This window comes from Schistocerca americana, chromosome 2 (genome assembly GCF_021461395.2).
Source record: "Schistocerca americana isolate TAMUIC-IGC-003095 chromosome 2, iqSchAmer2.1, whole genome shotgun sequence".
NCBI lineage: Eukaryota > Metazoa > Arthropoda > Insecta > Orthoptera > Acrididae > Schistocerca > Schistocerca americana.
Window position 1 is genome coordinate 374,917,841 of NC_060120.1, and position 22,958 is coordinate 374,940,798.

A 22,958-nucleotide genomic window follows, 5' to 3' on the forward strand; every position below is an offset into this window, starting at 1 on the left:
GGTTAAGCCTAATAAAGTTACTGAATATATTCCGTTTTTTCCCAACGGATCAACGAAGCCATTTTCGCTACCCACCATAGTTTTGGTGGAATATCAATACAGAGAGCAGAACATTTTTCTCAGCACACTTTTTAACAGCATTAAAAATATCCCAGCCGGTTTTTCTGAGCTATCTCTGTTTAGTGAAGACAAACTAGCGAACAGTAGGCTGTGGCGAAACCGTGACGGCACCACAAGTGGAGGCGAAGAACTCGCTTGTAGGCATTGGCTCTCGAGCCACACTTTGCCAGGCCTACACTAAGGTATACGAGCAGGTGACGGCCACTTATTGCGATTGCTCACACTTTTTTCTGTTTCTAGGGTTCCGTGCCTTATTCTGTAAGAAACGGAACCCTTAAAGGATCGCTTTGTTGTCTGTCTCTCTCTGTCTGACTGTTAAGAACCGTTTTTCTCAGGAAAGAGCAGACGTATCAATTTAAAATTTATGCCTCATTTTAGACTCTATTGTCCTTGGGTGATGTAAAAGATGTAAGCTCCCAATTCAATCATGTCATACAGTCGTTTACGACCCATATTTGGATACTCGAAAACTCACTCATCAAAAGTTACACGGTGCTTCTTGTTGACCTAGAATCACGAAATTTGGAAAGAAGCAACGTTCCAGAGTACAAATAAATGTAAAAAATCCGAAAAATGTGTATTTGTAACTATATCTCACGAAAAAAACATTTTTGTTGCTTTTTATCTGTCTGTATGTTTGTATGTCCGTGTATCAAGACACTTTTCCCGGATCATTTTGAAGTATCAGGTTCCAATTTAGGCCACATAGTGAGGTCTATGCTGTCTTGACGGTGTAAAACTTTTAAGCTTCTAAATCAACATAGTCACTTGACACTCGAAAACTCACTCACCAAAACTTACTTGTTGCTTCTCTTTGACCTACGATTATGAAATTTGGCAAGAGTCCAGGTTTCACAGTACAAGTAGAGGAAAATAATCCTAAAAATCCTTAATTTGTAATTTTATAACACGAAGAAATATTCATCAGGTTATCTTCCATTTAGAAGGCTGTTGCACGCAGCGACTGTTATATTGACTTGTAAATAACAGATTTCAGCTATCAGTCGTCCTTTTGAAATTTTATTGGAAGATATAGATTTCAGCTAGAAACTAGCCATTCTCAATGCACTATCATTTTTGATCAATGCATGTAATGCCTGCTGGTCGGGCTTCATGCACAGTTCATTGAATACTACTCTAGCTGAAATCTAGATCTGCGAATAAAAAGGACGACTGATAGCTGAAATCTGTTATTTATGAAGAAATATTTTTTGTCACTCTTTATCCATCTACCTGTTTGTTTGCCCGTCTGCTGAGACTCTTTCTCTCCGGATCAGATTCGCGTGTCAAGTACAAATTTATGCCCTATACGAGGTTTGGCCGGAAAATACATATAAAAGCTGAATAATAACTTAATTTTACAATTATTCAGGTATAACAATATGATCTCCTTCATAGTACTCGCCCTGAGACGCGATACACTTCTGCCAACGCCGTTTCCACTGTTGATAACATTGATGAAAGTCTTCAGTTGTGATGTTGTTCAGTTGCCGTGTCTTTTCCGCCTTGATGGCTTCCACATCTCCAAAGTGCCGCCCCCGAAGCACCATTTTGCATTTCGGGAACATGAAGAAGTCACACGGGGCTAAATCGGGTGAATAAGGCGGGTGGTCTGTTACGGTGATTGAGCTTCGGGCCAAAAACTCGCGCACAACGAGCGACGTGTGAGCAGGCGCATTGTCGTGATGAAGGATCCTCCTGCCCTCTTTTGCCAACTCCGGTCGAACTCGGGCCACACGAGCTCTGAGACGTGTCAGAACTTCAACGTAATAATTTCCGTTCACTTTCTGCCCGGGAGGGACAAATTCCTTGTGAACAATGCCCCTAGAATCAAAGAAAACAATCAACATTGTCTTCACATTGGACCTTGATTTTCGCGACCTTTTTGTTCTCGGTTCTCCTGCTGGTTTCCATTCCTTGCTTTGAGATTTGAGCTCCACATCGAATTCGTAAAACCAGGACTCGTCTCCAGTGATGATTCGGTTGAGAAAGTCCCCTCGTTTCTCTGCTTCCAACCAATCCTCACAGCACTCAACCCTCTTTGCTTTCTGTTCTGACGTCAAGAGCTTCGGTACAATTTTCGCACACAATTTCTTCATTTCAAGTTTTTGTGTCAGAATTTCGTGAACGATTGTTTTGGGGATTGACAGCTCGTCAGCAATCATTCTGACTGTCAATCTACGGTCTTTAAGAACAAAAGCCCGAATTCGTTCAGCATTTGCATCGGAACTCGATGTCGACGGGCGTCCTGGGCGAGGGTCATCGTTCACTTCTTCTCGGCCATCCCGGAACCTTTTTAACCACTTTTTCACGTTTGGTTCCTTCAGAGAATTGTCTCCGTAAACCTGTTTCAAACACTGAAACAGGTGAAAAAGGGTAACTGTCAACAAGCTGCCGCACACGCCCACCTTCACGCAGAGTGCTCTGACTCGAAGTGAGCGTTGATGGGATTGATTACAGCAGTAGTCCCACCTGGTGGTGACTGCAACCTGTAACAAAGACATTATTCAACTTTTATACGTATTTTCCGGACAAACCTCGTACTATAGTCCATGGTCTCTAGGTGGTGTAAAACGTTTAAATTTCTAAGTCGATGCAATTAAAAGATACTTGAAAACTCGCTTGTCAAGGCCTGGAGGGTATTTCCCGTCGACATTGAATCGTGGAATTTGGCAGAAAGCTAGGTTTCACAGATCGAGTAAAGGGAAAATATACGAAATCGTTAATTTCTAATTTTATATTACACTAAAAAATTTCTTTTGACATCCAGTGACCGATATCTTGCCAGTAACATCGTCGACAACACGCAAAAATCGTCAGTATCCTCGATTTCCTGGATGGATGAGCTTTCTACATACATAATTAAGCTTGCGCGAGTCCGTCTGCCACGTGACCAACTATTTCACTATGGCGCCTAAGTTACGGACGCACTTCAGAGTAGACTCCCACTAGTAACGCGTTGCCCCGTCCGGGGATGGCGGCGCAGACCTGTCCCGTGGCGAGAGGCGGGGCGGCAGCGAGCGCAGGCTGACGGCGGCCGCCCCCTGGTGCAGCGCCCGCAGCGCGGCCGCGGGAGGGCCGCGCGCCTGTGACGTCAGCACGGTGACGCGCGGGCCCAGCCACGACAGGCAGCGTCCCAGCGCCTCCAGCCCGCCGCCGCCGCCGCTCCAGTGTGCAGGGGGCTCCAGCAGCCGTGTCGCCGCCAGCACCGCCGCCATCAGGAGCATCTGTGCACACGCCAACTATCAAAAGCCGTCTTGCGCTCGTGCATATGGGTGACAGTCCTCTGACGACAAAAGCAAAAGGAGTGTACACTGCGGAATATTATCAGTGCAACAACATGATGTCAGCATGCAACGAAACTCAAATTGCCATGTACTACATGGAAATGACACCATTTCATGGCAACACCACCAAATGTGAGTCAGGAGTGTAGCGAACCAACCTGACATCAAAAGAACATATAACGGGCGTCTCTCCCAACAGTCGTCAGCCGCAATTTTCTCTGATGTGTAACGTCATTGTGTTGTTCGGTTGTTAAAACAAGTCGTTTGTGTTCCGTTCTGCTGTTCGGTGGTGCGCGTATCTGAAAGGAATTAATTCGTGGACTAGAATAAACTTTCACATAATAGTTACGATTCGATGTTCCGCCAAAAGGGGTTAACGTCAGTGTTAATTTGAATTGTGGGCGACAGGATTAGTTTTGACAGATACGTGAAAACGGACGTAACGAAAGTTGTTCGCATATCATCCTTGAACGTGACTTTCTATTTAATTAACGATTGCGTGCTCATTAAAAGCTATTATCTCCTGATTAGGATCAATCCCTCTTTCCTCCTAGATAGTAGTTCAAAAAATGGTTGAAATGGCTCTGAGCTCTATGGGACTTAACATCTATGGTCATCAGTCTCCTAGAACTTAGAACTGCTTAAACCTAACTAACCTAAGGACATCACAACACCCAGTCATCACGAGGCAGAGAAAATCCCTGACCCCGCCGGGAATCGAACCCTGGAACCTAGATAGTGATCATTCATTAACATTTAGGTCATAAGAAAAAGGATTATTAATAAAAGTGATGTTAAATGACAATTACGTGTTATTCCGTTAGTGTGGAACCGACGTACTATCTCTGAAATGACATATATAATTTGTGTTAAATACTGAACTGAGACAGGAAGTAAATTGAAATTCGTGAACATTTGATACTGAGACTATAGAAGCAGAAGCGCTTAAGGTTTCTTTTCTCTAAAATGGCAAAATAGGTACGAACTTTAACTCAATAATCGACATTATGTACTGCAAAGACATTACCATTTCATACTTATTTTGACGACGCACTGTTAAACAAAGGAACGTTGAGTCTCTGTACGAGTAATAAAATTAAATCTAAAAACATAATTAATAACGGCGAACTCCGCTTTAACAAACTGTATTGCGTGTCGTCATCGGGCAATAACTACTCAACCCTGAAGACTTGTGTGGAGAACTTAGATGTCGGGCATATAAAACAAACTTGAAAATCCATTCAAGCTGCAGTTGAGTCGGCACAACACGACGTGGCCAGTTATATGTTTCAGCAGATACCTGCAATTTAGTTTTTGCATTGTGTAGCTGGAGTCAGACCAAACAAATAGTGTTCGTCACACCTCACATGCGACACACAGTTTCGAACGAACGCGATAGTTAGTTTCCCATTACAAACAAAATGATCTTTAAAGTGGAATTTTACGTGCCGATTCGACAAAGCAATCCAAGATTAGTCCAGTCCAATATTCGTTTGATCGATACGTATTAACTGGGACAGCAGCGACAGTAGTATCTTGGCCACCGTTAAATGCTACCGCCAACCCTCCAGCGCTTCTGAGTCGCTGCTAGATTGCTGTTTAGTCATCGCCATTTACTGTACCTATAAATGCATATCGATAAAATTAGTATCGGAATACATTAATTCGCGAGCGCTCTATCGAGGCGCACAGAAAATATCGATTTAAAAATAATGTGTTTGTAACGGGCAACTAACCGACGCTTTCTGTTATCACTGGGCGTCGTATGAATAATTTGACGAACAGTAACTGTTTGAGCTGATTGCAGCTCCCGCAACACTAGAGAAAATGCGTCTGGCAGCTCATAGGAGAGACACCCGAGATAAGGCAACGTATGTGACATTTTTAAGCTTTTTATTTATCATTTGCAGTTGGCAAGTGCTTCTTAATTTACCGCGGTTTTATCGTCATTTTGTTTGTTGGAAGTGCTGGTGGGTACAGTCGAAAAGCTTATCTATCATTCTGACTGCAAGATAACATCAAAATCAGTATTTAGCTGAAAAGACGTACCATAATCCATTTTCAACCCGAATCAAACGACTGTCTATTCTGCCAACTTAGCTGACGTAGCGAGAGACATCTAGCAACCACCAGGTTAAGTCATCAATGTATCAGAGCTGCCACCAGAGAGAATCAACATCGTCTGAATCTGTTGTAATGTAAGTAAGCGGCAGTATCGCTATGGAGTAGACCTATCTCTTGAGTGAGCATTCAGATCTGTAGAATTGATTTTCTGTTAACATATATTAGCACATTTCCACATGATTTCGGGACGACGTAGGTTTGTCCGTAATGCATTCTATAAACTCTGAATCTCGTTATTACGCCAGTACAGACAGATTCTCGACATAGGTACTGTTTGCTATAGGCGTTTTGTAGATACCATAACACTTTGCATTTGATACATGCGATAAACTGGGCTCTCAGGTCTGACAAGCAAAATTAACGGGCTTCACGTAAAGGCACCGTCACGTCAGCGTTTATTAACACTGTCCGTCACGTCATGTCAAGCCATTTCCTTTAGCCCAGTACCGAAAGACAAAGAGAGATTATGACTCGCCATCTGTGATACAGAATGTCAGAGTGTAGTACAGGCATTGAGGAACTAACATCGACAAAGGTTTTAATGACCAAAGCAAACTTCATAACATCTTGATCAATTTTCTTTGGTTAAGTGTAATAATGTTACACACATGAAATGCCCAGCTATACCCGCAGGACAGGACAGATAGAATAAATTGTGGAGGAGTGACAAAATAAGGGGCTGTCAGTTACATTCGAACATACAACTTTATTATTTGATCAAACATTACAAGAGCCAAAAAAAAATTTAAATACGCAGCTTTAACCTTTGGGACTTAATTACTGGCTGAAAACCACTTTAATTTAAAAACGGCTGAAGGCCAATAACTTAAAGCGCAAGCATAATCAGTAATTTAAAAGGCAAGCCTTATCTTAAAACAGTTCTTTTGTTAGGCTCAAGTGAAGAAGTTAAATTCAAACCGGCTGAAGGCCAAATTAAAAAAAAATTTAAAATGCCAAAGGGCTTACGTGAAACAGTAATTTAAAACACAAAACAGGCCAGAAGCCATACAAGTACCAACAACAAGAACAAATTAGAAAGAAATAAGGCAGTACACACCAGCGTGCCCAGATGTTCGAGGGTCAGCCTGTAATTCAAACACTAACGCTCGCTTAGGTGAGACAGGCAGTCGGGCCAAACATTCAAGATCCGACGACAACCCAACCGATCTACAGTCAGCGGATCCACAGACAAGATAACTTCCACTTCACCCGACCAGGGCACAACAGGGAGTTCAACGGAATAACGTAGAAGATATTGGCGCCCACAACCAATCATACACAGAGCTGTCAAACTACACACCGTGCTGCACAACAACAACACGATGAGGAAACTACACTGCCTGAAATTTACGTCAACGCCTAGGACAGGTAACCGGAACGTTAACGGCCACAAGGCACAAGATTCCGCTGGTGCACATCAATTCAAATAACCAAATACAGTGAAACTCCACCGGACGGTGGCTACAATTTTCCTACTTCAAAACCTCGTTGTTGCTTGCGGAAATATCCCAACAGCCGGCAACGAACTCCAAACGGCACAATGTGAACAGTCTTGACTTGCTGATAAGTTAAATCAAAACTCGTGTCCAGCAATGGGAACAGGGTCACACTCTCCGACACCGTGTAGAGACCGCCAGCGGGCCCCGGCCAAACTACGCCCCGCCGAGTATTCCTCGCTGCTCCACTCCAACCGACCGACTCCCAGAGTGAGTACGCCGACAACATTTAAAAATAACTTGTCATCAAAATCACACAAACTACACACAGTTTCACGAACACTGGCGCATAGAACTAGAAGAACTGTCCTGCTCTGCGGGTTAAGCTGGGCATTTCATGTGTATAACATTATTACACTTTACCAAAGAAAATTGCCGGCCGGAGTGGCCGAGCGGTTAAAGGCGCTACAGTCTGGAACTGCACGACCGCTACGGTCGCAGGTTCGAATCCTGCCTCGGGCATGGATGTGTGTGATGGTTCAAATGGTTCAAATGGCTCTGAGCACTATGCGACTTAACTTCTAAGGTCATCAGTCGCCTAGAACTTAGAACTAATTAAACCTAACTAACCTAAGGACATCACACACATCCATGCCCGAGGCAGGATTCGAACCTGCGACCGTAGCGGTCACGCGGTTCCAGACTGAAGCGCCTTTATCCGCACGGCCACACCGGCCGGCGATGTGTGTGATGTCCTTAGGTTAGTTAGGTTTAAGTAGTTCTAAGTTTTAGGGGACTTATGACCACAGCGGTTGAGTCCCATAGTGCTCAGAGCCATTTGAACCATTTCTGAACCAAAGAAAATTGATCAAGGTTACGAAATTTGCTTTGGTCATTAACTAACGGCAGTGACTGTACAATAACAGGGACGAATCGCGAGTCGGCACACACAGAGAACCCATAAGCGATCGCCGGCCAAATACACGTGGTCCGGCAAGACGACCGACCGACGACCAACCAAAGTCGTCGCCACTCCAACCATGTGTGTGGGCAACCGTCGGGCGAGTCATGGCGGTCCGGACCTCACTGCTGCCGCGCCCTGACTGAACTTGTGCCGCGTGCCAACTGAACACTGCCAGTTCCCAACTAACTCACAACATACGACGACCGGGAAGTAATAGCAGTCCAGCAAAGATAATACGGCAGGGCTTATATCGATAAGCGCTGCTGCTGCCGCTCACGGGCAGGGAAAGCATCAACTCAGTGACACAAGTCATTGAAACTAACATAACGAGATGGCAGTACGGCAAAAGCAGAATATTAAATAAGAGATGGTACGAACACAAGCCACGCACTGCTCAACGCAGCTATATTTTTCTGCTTCATTAAAGCTGACCTTTTCACTTAAAATGCCTTGTAGTGGAAATAGCTTCTTCAACTTATGTTCTTATTTATAGGCATTGTGGGTGTCAGATCCGTCCTTTTGTTGTAAAACCTATATAATTTTTTAGGTTCCAGGTTCCTAACTTTGATTATGTAGAAAGACTAAATGGAAAAAATTTACAATTTCCCATGGAGTATTTACTGTTTGCCAAAATAACAAAGAGGAATAATAAAAATAAAGATTAAGATTCAAAGAAATCCACTGCTACGTTTGAGTGAGCTTAGCGAAAATAGGTTAACTTGTCATGTTACCAAACGACGATACCGTCAAAACTTTCTTCCCAAGAAACCTTGACGAACAGTGACGTGACGCGACGATATGTTTACGAAATGCGTTTACGATGTTTACGATATGTTTCGAATGCTGGCATTTTAAACACTTTGCATAATGTTTTCACTTCATGTGATGTGACATGACGGACAATGTGAATTGACACTAAACAAACACCATCGAGCCGAAGTCGCATGACATTTCCAGCTTAATGTTGACATCACGTGCAGAACACAATTCTCATTCAAGAGATATTTCTGCTCTATGATCGCCATCAAAGAATCGTAGTTAAAAAGAAAAGAGATTTTCTACAAAAAGATATGAAATAATGTTCTGCGAGGCGACAGCTGTCATTGTAGATGACAATGTAATTCATATTGTACAAAGAACATTTACAACTTTCGTTCACTTCTTGTCTTACGCTTCCAAGGACTCGTCTGTTTACTTTAAACAAAGACTCGTACCAGTATTGTAGCAAATTTATTGGCAAATGGAGTGAGTTTAATAATTTCAGACCCAAGCCATTATTTTTCAAGCTGGGGAAATTATTTGATGCTGGCGTTTTTTGCGATCGTTTGAAATTGCACTTTAATGTAAATGTGATCATAACACACAGTATTGCTTTAAATGAGTTCGCTGTACCATTAGAGGGGTTTTTCGTATTTCTTTTCAGGACAGAAAATAAATATTATTGTTAATTTAATTTTCTGGCACTTACTGCTATTCGCCATCCCGCTCCCCACTACAATGTGGTTAAGGCTGAATTATAATCACTTAATTTGTACACTCTTTTAAATGATCTTTTTTCATAGTCGAATTAATCTTGTGACCCGGTACACCGGCCAAACGGTCAAGTGCAGCAGTCATGTGGAACGTTGCTGCTGCTTCTCTTCTTGGTCCAGTTGGATTTAAAACTAATTAAATATTTAGATAAGTATATTTTGTTCTGATTTCAAAATTAATTGATAGTCTTTTAACATTTTTTGAAATATTTTATTTTGTTAACGCTGTTTGGTCATTATGCAACTGTCGGCATAGATAGTTGCTATTATTCCATATTGCAATTTTCATTATAATTGCTAATAAAATTATGCAGAAAATTAATTGGGACAGTCAGATGGAGTGATTTGGTAGAGGAATTACTTACTTAGCTCTCCATATTAAAAACGATACGTTAAGGTACGATTTGATGTGGAAGTGTGAAAGTGCTTGGCACTTTGCTTCCATTCTCAGATCATTTGAGGAATACATCAAGTTCTCTGGCTCTGTGTGGATCACTTTCTGAATTTGTACACGCAATACTGATTAACGTACATAATTATTTGCGGTGACGAATAGTAGAATAGTTCTCCATTTACGCAAATAGTATTCAAAAGTATACAGCATTTTTTGTTTTTCTTCCTTTTCGCATATGAGTTCCTGTGAAATGGAAGCTGTTGAACTTCGAATTCATCGACAATTTCTTTGGAAATGAAACGATAGTGAGGTACAAGTATGTGAATGCCGTTTTGCCTAACGCGAAATTAAATTTCAGGGTTGAGCAAAACGATTCACATAGTTGTGACTCTCATTACTACTGCTGCTAATACTACTGTGTAGTTCAAGATAGAGGGAGTCGTCACAGGAGCAGCGCCACTTACATCCTGTATATAACAAGGATTACACTTCAGATTTCTCATTCAGGAACCAAATTTAATTACTGGATATCTGTGAGACAGCCGTGTTAAGGCTCATGTAAGGAGGAGAAACGTCTACAATGAAGTGTTGCATTTCAACAGCAGCTAGTTCGTGTCCTATCAAATTTGTGGTTTATAATTGGACACTGATCAGCGTGCCACGACTTCCATGCTAATGTGGACTCGATGGGTTCATCAGCACCATATCATCACCAAGAAAGGTAGCAACGACCCCACGTGACTGGCGCCTGATAGGACTGGACATTGTAAGTAGGCTGTTTAGGTTTTTATGTTGGTAACGCCACATAGCGCTCTGTATGAAAATCACTGACTGTGCTGTGTGCAGTCTGTGGCTGGTTGGCATTGTTGGAATATTCGCTCTTGCAGTGTTGGTCAGTTCGACGTGAACAGCGCGTAGCGTTCTGCATTTGGAGGTGAGCCGCCAGCAGCGCTGGATGTGGAGAGAGAGATGCCATAGTTTTGAGAGGTTGCTATAAGCGGACGATCTGGACTTGTGTTCGCCAGAAAAAGGAAATTTGTAAAGATGCAGGTCATGAAATGATAGATATATATATGATGACTTTTGAACATTATTAAGGTAAATACATTGTTTGTTCTCTATCAAAATCTTTCATTTGCTAACTATGCCTATCAGTAGTTAGTGCTTTCAGTTGTTAGAATCTTTTATTTAGCTGGCAGTATTGGCAATCTCTGTATTGCAGTAGTTCGAGTAACGAAGATTTTTGTGAGGTATGTGATTCATGAAAGGTATAGGTTACTGTTAGTCAGCGTCATTCTTTTGTGGGGATTATTGAAAGTCAGACTGCGTTGCGCTGAAAAAAATATTGTGTGTCAGTTTAGTGATAATCAGAATATGTAAAGAGAGAAATGTCTGAGTACGTTCGGCTTTGCTCAGCTGTTTGAAAACCAAGTAACGTAAGAGGTTTACGAGCACAGTCATTCATAATTTTTCTGAGGGGACGTTTCAACATGTTGTTCACTCGGTAGTGCAGAATCTTACAGTCACGTCAGATGCTTTGAATCGGAAAATGGGATTGTTTGCAACAAGACAGGGAACTACAAGGACAGCGAAGCGTCTTCTGAAACTGCCCGGACTCTCGTCACGGCTACCACTGTGGCAGCCTCCTAGATGCGGCAGCAGGGAGAGGTGTGTTCATCGACAACACTGGCCAAAGAGTGGCACTACGGTGGTTTTTTTCTTTCTTTTTTTCCAGACTATTCCCTGTTCTAGATATAGCATCACGATGGACGTATACGTGTGACGAGGCTGAAAGCAGAACGAATGTTGCCAGACTACATTCATCGTAAAAACGCAGACTCAGCATCTGCTGTGTAGGTATGGGATGTCATTGATTAAGCAACATGCTAACCCTTGATTCGCAAAGCCGGTAATTTGGATCGGTACTGTGATATTTCTGAAGTGTTAAGACACGTGTCTGTGGTTTATCTTCAACATCTGCGTGACATTATTTTTCAACAAGCTGACGCAAGGCAGCGTGTTGCCTGTTCTGTGTTGAATTTCCTCATGAGAGAGGCTGTCCGCCTGTTGTCCTGGCCAGAACTTTCTGCTCATCTCTCATTCTCTGAAGCGTCTGTTCATATGATTCAGTGCCCAACCGAATTAATGCTGTTGTTTCGCCAATGCGTGGTAGTTATGTGCACTAGGTTTTGTACACTTCGTAGCTCCTAATTCGCCAGAAAACTTAATCATGCACTCCTGCTACTATACTACATTTGCTCAAAATAAGAAATTTAGTGTTTCGCTATAGTTCATGTTGTTGCAGTTTCCGTAACCAAATGTGGACAACATACAGGACTGAAAAATCGTCTTGAACTAAGTGGACAATCTATGAGGTATCAGAAGAACCACATGACAAAAGTACAGCGCGTCTCTATTAAGAGTTCTCAGGCGCATTTTCTCTGGTGTTTCGACACGTATTTACAACTTATTTTTTCAGTTTGTATATATCGACGACCCAAACAAACATTGCTCAACAGGTGTTACGTGAGACGCCCAATGTCCATGTAAAACGTCGGTTTGTTTCCCGTACAACAAAATTACTTATAAAGAGGAATTTTACGTGTCTATTCGATAGAACGGTCCCAGATTAGTCTACTGAGATATTAGTTTTATCGTTATGTATTAAGGGGCGTTGAAACACGAAGGATAATCAGTGCTCCAACAGCGAGTGCACCGCCCTTGTCCGCGCTGACTGCTACCGCCACGCACAACACTGCTTAGTGTTGTTGCTAGAGTAGTAGTTAATCTTTTTCTTTTACTGTCCGTTGCAACACATATCGATAAAAAGAATATGGTAATAGACTAACTTGGGATTACTCTGTCGCATGGACACGTAAAACTCCTTTTTAAAAATCACTTCTCCAGTCACACACCCTGCGTGAAGAACACATCACTGACACAAGTTGTAGAGCACAAAGACATACCTAACTTACACAAGAAATTCGCTGAAGAGTTAAATTTGAGAAAATAAAGGATTGGGGGATACTAGAAGATAAAGTAAGCAAATAAACTAGGAAACATGAGCACAGGAAAGATGGTTTACATGAGAAGAATTGTGGGCAAGGGTGCATGACATTAGCGGTATTTAATGAAGAATTAAAATATACATGCAGTACATGAAATCATTAAATACAGCATCATCGACAGTTCCTGATAATACCATGAGACCATTTCCCTGTAGGAAAGTTGTTACCAGTTTTTGATCAGTCAGTAAGATAATACAGTATGCCAGTTCCCTGCTGCGTTTCATGGGACAAGACAATACCATGTAACGCCAGTGGGACCATATGCTACATTGGGTGATGATGGGAGGTCGTCAAGGTCAGGTTCATCATGGACCACTATCGCTGAGCACGAGTTAGCAGTGGCAAGGTGTCAGATGGTCAGTCTGCTGGCCGAAGAAGCTAACGGTACATCATTTTGTCCAGAGATACACAACTGGCTTGACTCCTCAGTTGCTTGCATGTACGGCGGAGTGGAGGTAGTACATGCCACGCCAGAATGAGTTGATCCCTGGGTGCGGTACTCTGACCCTCCTTGACGATAGAGGGATCTCCTGTGTCAGTGCCCATCGACGTCATGTGGTCGCCAGCCACGCCATACTGGAATTATCTTCCAAGCTCTCAATAGTCATTCGCAGCTGAAGAAATTGGCGAAGCGGGGTGTGCTCTCTTCTACCGTAAATAACGCACCAGAAGGAAGCCACCAACTCTGTTCCCAGTGCGTGTACTCATGCTGAGTTATCTTGTGGGCTCCCGTTAGCAGAAAAGCCAGCAGCATCGAAGTTTGCCCACATGAAAAAAGGCAGTTGGCGGTAACGGCACGCTCCGACGATGACGGATGATGGTCTGCTCCCTGGACCCGCTGGGTAGGCCACAAGGAGGCCCACTGGATGATGGCAACCATAGCACCCCATCAGTACTGACTCGGATGGCGGGCCGGTCGGTGTGGCCGAGCAGTTCTAGGCGCTACAGTCTTGAACCGCGCGACCGCTACGGTCGCAGGTTCGAATCCTGCCTCGGGCATGGATGTGTGTAATGTCCTTAGGTTGTTTAAGTTTGAGTAGTTCTAAGTTCTAGGAGACTGATGACCTCCGAAGTTAAGTCCCATAGTGCTCAGAGCCATTTGAACCATTTTTTTCGGATGGAGGCGCTGAGGCTCGCGGAAGCAATGTTCTACAGGTAAGACTCGTTGCTCCATCAAAGACTGTAGGCAGTTAGCAAGCAGGAGAAAGACCGACATAGGTCCAGTCTCAAGTCTCGACAGCTGTAAACTGGGTAGTTGTCAGACCGACACACGTTACTTCTGCAGTCTCATCGCCTGCAGGCTAATGCACTTACACTGGACGAAGAGTAATATTTACACAGCGCTCGCCCGTGTGCTTTGCCACTGTGAGACGACCCCTACTTTTCTGGCCTCGTCAGCTTCTCTGGTCGCCCTAGTTGAAGCTGAAAGGTGTCTCAACTTCCATTTTCAGGAGCGGTGGCGGACGTATTTTGCGAATTTGTAACCTGAATAATTATTCTCGCACCCAAATTAGGCCTTTTTACCCCACTTCGTATTGCCAACACGATGACTGCATCTTCCTCTCTCTATGGTGTCATTATGCTGCACTGGCGCTTTGGACACCCAGCTCTTGTGATGTGCAATAATTAACTCTGTCTTGTGTGCATATTTCATGCAACATTAGCGGTGCTTCCTGGGTGTCACTCCACCTGGTGTCGCGTACTGACCTGGTTTGCTTGCCTCTTGTGTTACCAACTACGAAAAGCCTGTTGTTCTGTGGCAGTTCAACCCCCCCCCCCCCCTTTCCTTTAACAAATCCAGCTCACATTTGACTCAAAGTATCCGTGAAAAAAAAAGCATTGACAAACAGTTACAAAAGATATACATTGTTCGGGGCGGTTTTCTTGTTTTCTAATCCTCCTCGAACCCAAAATTTCTTTTGCTTTACCTCTATTTCTCACCATAATTCTGCAGGGTTATCTCACTAAGCTACATATCTTATAACCAATTATTTCTTCATTACTTATAAATTAGGACAATTCTCTTCCTATGACAAACCCCACAAATTCTCAAGTGTACAATCACATTTACTCCTCATTTAAATGATAATCTATTTCTTCTATTCTCAGTTAATTAATTCTTATTCACTACTAGTAATTCAGCTAAAAATGGCATCTGAGGAACTACTAGTTCAGGGTGTTCTCGTCTCATTTGGAAGCAGATTCCACAAATCGAAATTTGAACCACTAGAGCACGGGAAACTGTGACATTTAGAGTCACGAGATTTTGACGTTGGTTATCGTGAAATTGTTGCACATGCTGAAGGATTTGCACAGCTGATGTCGATCTCTTCTGCGACACTACTAATTCGTCTTAATAATGCAGCATAGCCAGGTTCAATGTAACTGTCAGAAAGGTTAAATTCTCGGTAGGGCTAACTAATATTAATATATCCAGCCTTGTCATTACCTTCGATTGTCCCTGCTAACAACAATTCACTATTGTCACTTCCAGGGAAAATATCGAGTCAACCCAGTGCATACCCACTCTTTCAAAATAAGGATTTGGTGACAGCACTTCCTTCTGAGATGCATCTGCATCCGTTTTCCCCTAGAACAACTGTACTTCACTTGACCGTTTCCTAGTGTGAACCATTCTTGTTGGAGAGATCGTAACACTCTCTCTGGCACGTTCACAGTTCCTTCTTTGACAACAGAAGCTCTCCCCTCTCTCTGAGCGCAGTAACACTTCCAGTGTCCTCATTCGTACTCATTTTTCTATAATTACCAATTTCACCACGTATGGATGAACGAATAACGTGCTTGCTACAGGGATCCGCACCATCACATGCAGTCTCGCTCCTTCCTTGCTGACATCAACTGCTGAGATGTGGTAGAACAGTGATAGACTGTCCCCCGTCAGTTCCATTATGTATTAGAATTCTACTGTGCATTCTCTCCGCACCTTTCATAGCCAGGCTAAGAATCGCTGATGTGGTAATAATTCATAAATAGAACCTAGTTGTCGAACTATGGCGTCATGGTCTGATTTTTGCAACATAGTCACTTCCATTATTTCGTCATTCACACTGTTCGTCAACATGCATAGTAACCTCTACACTGTTATTACCCACCCAAATATAACCAAATCATCTTTTATCCTTTCATATCGTATTCTATGCACACTGTTCCATCTCTGCGGTTAATTCCAACATTACCCAGGTATTATTCAGTACAACGTTTTCTAAAGTTTTTAACTGAGTTGTACGCCATTCTAAGGTTGTTCTGGTAGCATGTGCTACGTCTTGTTATCGTTATAGCATACAGTTTCAGTTCTCGGAAGTTATAACTGTCTGCTGTGCCAAATACTGTCTTCAGAATATGCGAATGCAGACTTTCCCAGCGTATATAGTTGATGAAAAGCTCTTGGATTTTCAGGCAGGTGGCAGTATTGTAAAACCGCAACTTTTCGACGAGTGACATAGTCATCAGCTTCGCCAGAAGTGATGACTGATGATGGTCTTGTCTGGACCCGCTGGTTACGCCATAAGACCGCTGGAAGATGGCGTCCACAGCTCCCATCAGTCCTGATTCGAATGGCGGTACTATGACTCACTGCTTCAATATTTCAATATTTCGGGTAGTGCTCGTTGCTCCATCGAAGACTGTAGATGTCTAGACGAGCAGGAGTTAGAACAACATAGATTCAATCACGATGATTTCTCCATTAGCAAAAGATTTTGGAATAGTCCACCATTCGGACCTTCGTGTGGAGACTGCCAAGGGGGAGGTGACCACGAGAAAAATATTGGGGAACTAACGAACGGGTAACGTTCTACGAGTTGGGGAGTTGAATGTCAGAAATTTGAACGTGGCATGGGAGCTAGAAAATCCGAAAGTGGAAACGCAAAGGCTTAATCTAAATGTAGTGGGGGTCAGAGAAGTGAGATGGAAAGAAGACAAGGATTTCTTGTGAGACGACTATAGGATAATATCAACAGCAGCAGAGAATGATATAACAGGAATAGGTTCAAATGGCTCTGAGCACTATGGGACTTAACTTCTGAGGTCATCAGTCCCCTAGAACTAAGAACTACTTAAACCTAACTAACCTAAGGACATCACACACATCCATGCCCGAGGCAGGATTCGAACCTGCGACCGTAGCGGTCGCGCTGTTCCAGACTGTAGCGTCTAGAACCGATCGATCACAACGGCCGGCTAGCAGGAATAGGATTTGTTATGAATAGGGAGGTAGGGCAGAGAGTGAGTTACTGTGAACAGTTTTGTGACCGGTATATTATTTTTACTCTCAAAAGAAGAATTTAACGTTTTAATTAATATTAAACTCATTGTTACCAAACAAGTGTGTGTAGAGTCTCTGTATGTCTGTGAAGGAAACTATCTTGATCGGCGTCGACTACTCTCACAGTAGTCGTAATTTCGTACACGTAGGCAAGTGAATCTCGTGGTGGAGAAGCAGCTGCCGACTCCGACGGTTGCCTTTAAAATTCTTGAAATATAAGAGAAAGAACACTTATATTGGATCTTCTGGAATTGGAACACTGCCATTCGCATTTGGCCATTCGATGATTGTCTGCGAGTGACATGAGTTCTTTTTAGCAGAAAAACTTTCTCTATTTTTTTGACCGTGTTATTGAAGCAGATTCTACAGCAAACATAGACCACCAAATGTTCGAAGTCTTATAGAAGCATGTAATACATAATAGTTCATCACAGAATCCTCTGAACAAAATTAAATACGTGCAATTACCTTTGAAATGCAACAAACTGTATTATGAACGTTTCTAAACTCCACGCTTGAGAATTTCAAAAACACAAATTGTCCAACATGGAGGCTAACAATGACTGTTTCATTGCACAAACTTCCTCTCGTTATCCAGTCTCGTAGCAAAGTCTAGTCACATTCCGATTATATTACTTTCTTCGCTCGCCATGAAGCAACGCGGAGTCAAGGAATAAAAATTTCGCTCGCGCAGGCGAAACGCGCCGATATATCTTTAAACCGATAACAAAACAACTGTCCTTCATCTGATCAGTCTCCTTCGGCAGTTGTTGGTACGGGTCAAAGGAGATCATGCAGGGCTGCCCTCATCAGAATCGACAGCAAACCAACGCAGACAGCAGTAGTTCAGCTACACATGCCGACGTCGCAAGCAGAGGATGAAGAGAGGGAGAGAGTATGTGAGGATACTGATCGGGTAATTCAGTACGTGAAGGGAGACAAAAATCTAATAGTCATGGGGAATTGGAATACGATTGTCGGGGAAAGAGTAGAATAAAGGGTTATGGGAGAACATGGGCTTGGTAGGAGACAGACTAATTGGCTTCTGCAATGAATATCAGTTATTAATAGCGAATCCTCTGTTCAAGAATCATAAAACGAGAAGGTACGGGTCAAAGGATATCATGCAGGGCTGCCCTCATCAGAATCGACAGCAAACCAACGCAGACAGCAGTAGTTCAGCTATACATGCCGACGTCGCAAGCAGAGGATGAAGAGAGGGAGAGAGTATGTGAGGATACTGATCGGGTAATTCAGTACGTGAAGGGAGACAAAAATCTAATAGTCATGGGGAATTGGAATACGATTGTCGGGGAAAGAGTAGAATAAAGGGTTATGGGAGAACATGGGCTTGGTAGTCGGAACGAGAGAGGAGACAGACTAATTGGCTTCTGCAATGAATATCAGTTATTAATAGCGAATCCTCTGTTCAAGAATCATAAAACGAGAAGGTATAATTGGGTAAGGCCGGGAGATACGAGAAGATTTCAGTTAGATTACATCATGGTCAGGCGGATATCCCGAAGTGAGATATTAGATTGTAAGGCGTACCCAGGAGCGCATATAGAGTCAAACCACAATTTAATAATGATGAAGAGCAAGCTGAAGCTTAATAGACTAGTCAGGAAGACTCGTTGTGCTACATCCACACAATTCTGAAGATAGCAAGAGCCGACATATTATAGAACTGTCGCACAATCAGCTAACAGGTCATTCACACACGTTGTTGCTAATAATAAGGTGCACGCTGTGTTTGGACGCATGAGGAGCTGGCCGCTTTTCGTGAACAGCTTAATGCGCATTTGGCTACGGTCAGTCACCTTCAGGATGCTGCCTTGGGGTGTAGCGGTAACAGAGAATGGGAGAATGTGGTGCATCACAGGGGCACCTCACGTGTTGCTTGTTTCGCCCATGGGCTCTGTTACCGAGGCACCCCCTTATATACACGACGCGATGGATCCGCTTCACAGCAAATGAGTGGTGGGTAGTGACGCGTTTGCGTCGCTCGAGGCTGAGGACCAATGCGAATAATGGTCTCGCCTATCCACACTGTGAATGGACAGGTGGCTACCCATACAGCAGAGTCCAAAGAGGCATGTCGGGCAAGGGGTTTACAGTTACTGGGAGCTCCATTGTCAGGGGCGTTGTGGAGCCCCTTAGCCCGATAGCGTTCAGGGCTGGACAGAAAGCCAATGTATACTCGCTATGTCTGCTGGAGGGCCTCATCCGAGATGTGGAGGTGGCCCTTCCTGTAGCTGCCGAGCATGCAGGTAGCTGTCGTCTCCAAGTTATAGCTTTCGTCGGCAACAACGACGCCTGTAGCCTTTCGCAACCGTTATGAGGCTATCCTCAGTTCATACAGGCGACTAACGGAAGTGGTGAAGACAGCTGGCCTCTTGCATGGGGTGCAAGCAGGGCTCGCAATTTGCAACCGTATTTCCAGAGCTGATCGGGGGTCTTTGGCTTGGAGCCGATTGGAGGGTCTTAAGCAAAGGATTCGTCGACTCTGTAACGGTCTTGGCTGTAGATTTGTAGGCCTGCGTTATCAGTTGGCGATTTGTACGACTCCCCTTGATAGTTCAGGGGTGCGCTACACAAAGGAAGCAGCTACTCGGATGGCAGAGTACTGTGGAGTGCACGTGAAGGTTTTCTAGGCTAGGCGGTAGTTCGAGGTGCTCCAATGAATACTCGTCAGTCGATAGGTAGCAAGGGAACTCAAACCACAATTGGAGTAAAGACACTTCGATTCAAAAAATTTTTATCAGTAAATTGTCGAAGTATTCGTAACTAAGTTACAGAATTTACTTGCAACGTACGGGGGTATAATGATTATGAAACTTCTTGTTTCATTACTGCTACCTGACCTCGGCTCTGTTTCAATGAGCAAATATACCCCAGGTATCGTTTGCATCGAATTAATATCATAATATATTTTATTAATAAAACTCATTCTATTAGTAGTTTGCTACCTACAGAAATGACAATGCTTTGATTATGGTCTGTTATTAAATATTACATTTGTTCATCAAAAACAGGATGAGCAATATTCCTAACCTAAAACATTACAATCCAATTAATTCCCTAAACTAACTATCCAGCCATTGGCACAATGGAGACTCTATCCCTAATCGTCCCTTTCCCTAACTTAGGTTAATACTTGCCACGCAAGTGGTTTTATTGAAGTTTCACCTAGACGGACACAGTATCTCAGAGCTCAAGCACAGAGCTAGTGGAACGCGTACGCAATTTCAGTTACAGTGTCCTACTTTGCCAGCTGTTTGCTCTAACATCAGCATAATTCCGCACGTACATTACGACAGTCGTCCCAGGCACCAGCGTGATGTCGCCTTTCCCCGGCGAGCAGACTCTCAGCGTCCGCCTCGCACCACCGCCGACACCAGAGGCCCGATCTTGTTACCACCAAACTGTTCCGCTTCTCGCGCATATATCCATACGCGTTTTTTGGCCAGTCAGGACTCTGAATTTTCGCGCGGTACTTGTTGCCACCAAACTTTGCCGTTCCTGTCACATGTATTCCTACGCTTTTCGGCCAATCAGGACTCTAAAATTTCGCGCGGATCTCCCACCTTTTATGGGCGCGCCGTATTTGCGTCCCGTTAGCCGCAACGGTGGGAAACAGTCTCTCTCTGTCTCGTACGCACGCCCTCTTTCTCTACTTCCACCTGTAAGGTTTCCGGCTTCCCCAGTACCCCCTGTGGTCACGAGTGCCAATCAACCGACAAAGCAGCCGCCGTGTGAAGCACCTGCCAGTTGCCGGCCACCTCGCTTGCTCGACGTCACAAACAACCATTTCTTGTGTCCGTCCAAACCACCTTCCCACTGATAATATGCACGGTTCTAAAATCTTACGTACCAGTATTAACCTTGATATGTTGATGTTAGTATCGTTCTGTCAAATGGCTAACTCTATCCGCGTGGTATTTGTCATATATTCTTTTCTGAATAAATATGATATAAGGTGCTAAAATCTGCCACCTTACATACTGCTCTCCAGGAATGTTCTTGCTCTCAAGTTATTCTCGAGACCGAGAACTGGCTGAAACCCGGAATTGAAAGCTCTGAAATATTTAGTGAGTCATGGATCACATATCAGAAAGACAGAATAAGGGCCATAGGAGGGGGATTGTTCATTGCAGATGACACAAATATTGTCTCTATTGAGGTCGAAGTTGAATTTGACAGTGACGTTGTCTGGTCACATATGACAGGTCAAGGTGAAATCAAGTTAATTGTTGGATGTTTTACCGGCCACCTACTTCTGCTCTGACAGGTTTAGAGTCATTCAGAGCATGTATATGGTCAGTAGTAAGTAAGTATTCAAATCATTCATTACTGTTTGAAGGTGACTTTAACATACCGAGCATGCACTTGGATGTCTATGGATTCATTGGAGGTGTACAGACAGACAATACTACGAAGTACTTTCGAGCACGTGTACTGAAAACTGTGTTGATCAACTAGTTCGGCAGCCGACCCACAACAAATCTTAGACATTGTAGCTACAAACAGGCCAGAGCTTATCGACAACGTCAGTACATATACGGGGTTAGCGCTCATAAAGTCATTATAGAACTACAGTTACGAAGGTAAATATATAAAGTGACGAAGGTTTTGAGAGTGTTTCTGCTAGGAAGAGAAGATAAGCAACTGTTAGCATTTCACTTAAACAGTGATCTGGTATCTCTTAGTTCCACTGAAATGGATGTTGAAGAATTGTGGGCAAAGTTTAAACAAATTGTAAGACATAATCTGCACAATTATGTGAAACGTACAAACATACCGTCGTTTGGCCATCGAACAGAGTTCCGTATGGGCAACATAGTAAGAAGCATCCCTGGCGTAAAGAAAGAGCTGAAGGAGTTGAAAATAAATAAGGACTAAAAAGACGCACCATGGTTTGACAATGAGATTCTAGAACTGTTGAGGAAGCAGAGGCTGTTACACTCTCGGTTCACAAGAGAACGCCCAAATGACGACGAGCAGAGGTTACTAGAGATTTGTGCGTCCGTAAAAAGATGTATGTGCGAAGCATACAATTGTCATACCATAGAAAAAGATCTGGCAGAGAACCCAAGAAACTTCTGGTCCTATATAATATCACTAAGTTAGTCTAAGACTTCCATCTAATCAATCGTTGACCAGTCTGGTGTGGCAGTTGAAGGTAGCAAAACGAAATCCGAAGTTTTAAAACTGACAATCATACCGTCGTTTGGCCATCAAACAGACTTCCGTATGGGCAACATAGTAAGAAGCATCCCTAGTGAAGAGAAACAGCTGAAGGAGTTGAAAATAAGTAAACTACCAGTTCCGGATGGATACCCAATTCGGTTTTTCAAAGAGTACCCCACGGCAATGGCCTCATTGCTTAGCTTGCATTTATTGCAAATCTGTCGTACAGCGCAATGTCCCAAGCGACTGGAAGCACATGTAAATCCTTTGCATAAGAAGGGCAACAGGACGGACCCACAAAATTACAGACCAATAACCTTAACATTGGTTTGCTGTAGAATCCTTGAACGTATTATCAGATCAAATACAATAAATTTTCTTGACACTGAGAATCTTTCGTCCACGAATCACCATAGTTTTTGAAAGCTTTGTTCGTGTGGAACTCAGCTTGCCGTTTTCTCACACAATATACTGCAAACTATGGATTAACGCCAACAAGCAGATCTATTTTTCCGTAAATCCTTTGACATGGTGCCCCATTGCAGGCCGTTAAGGAAG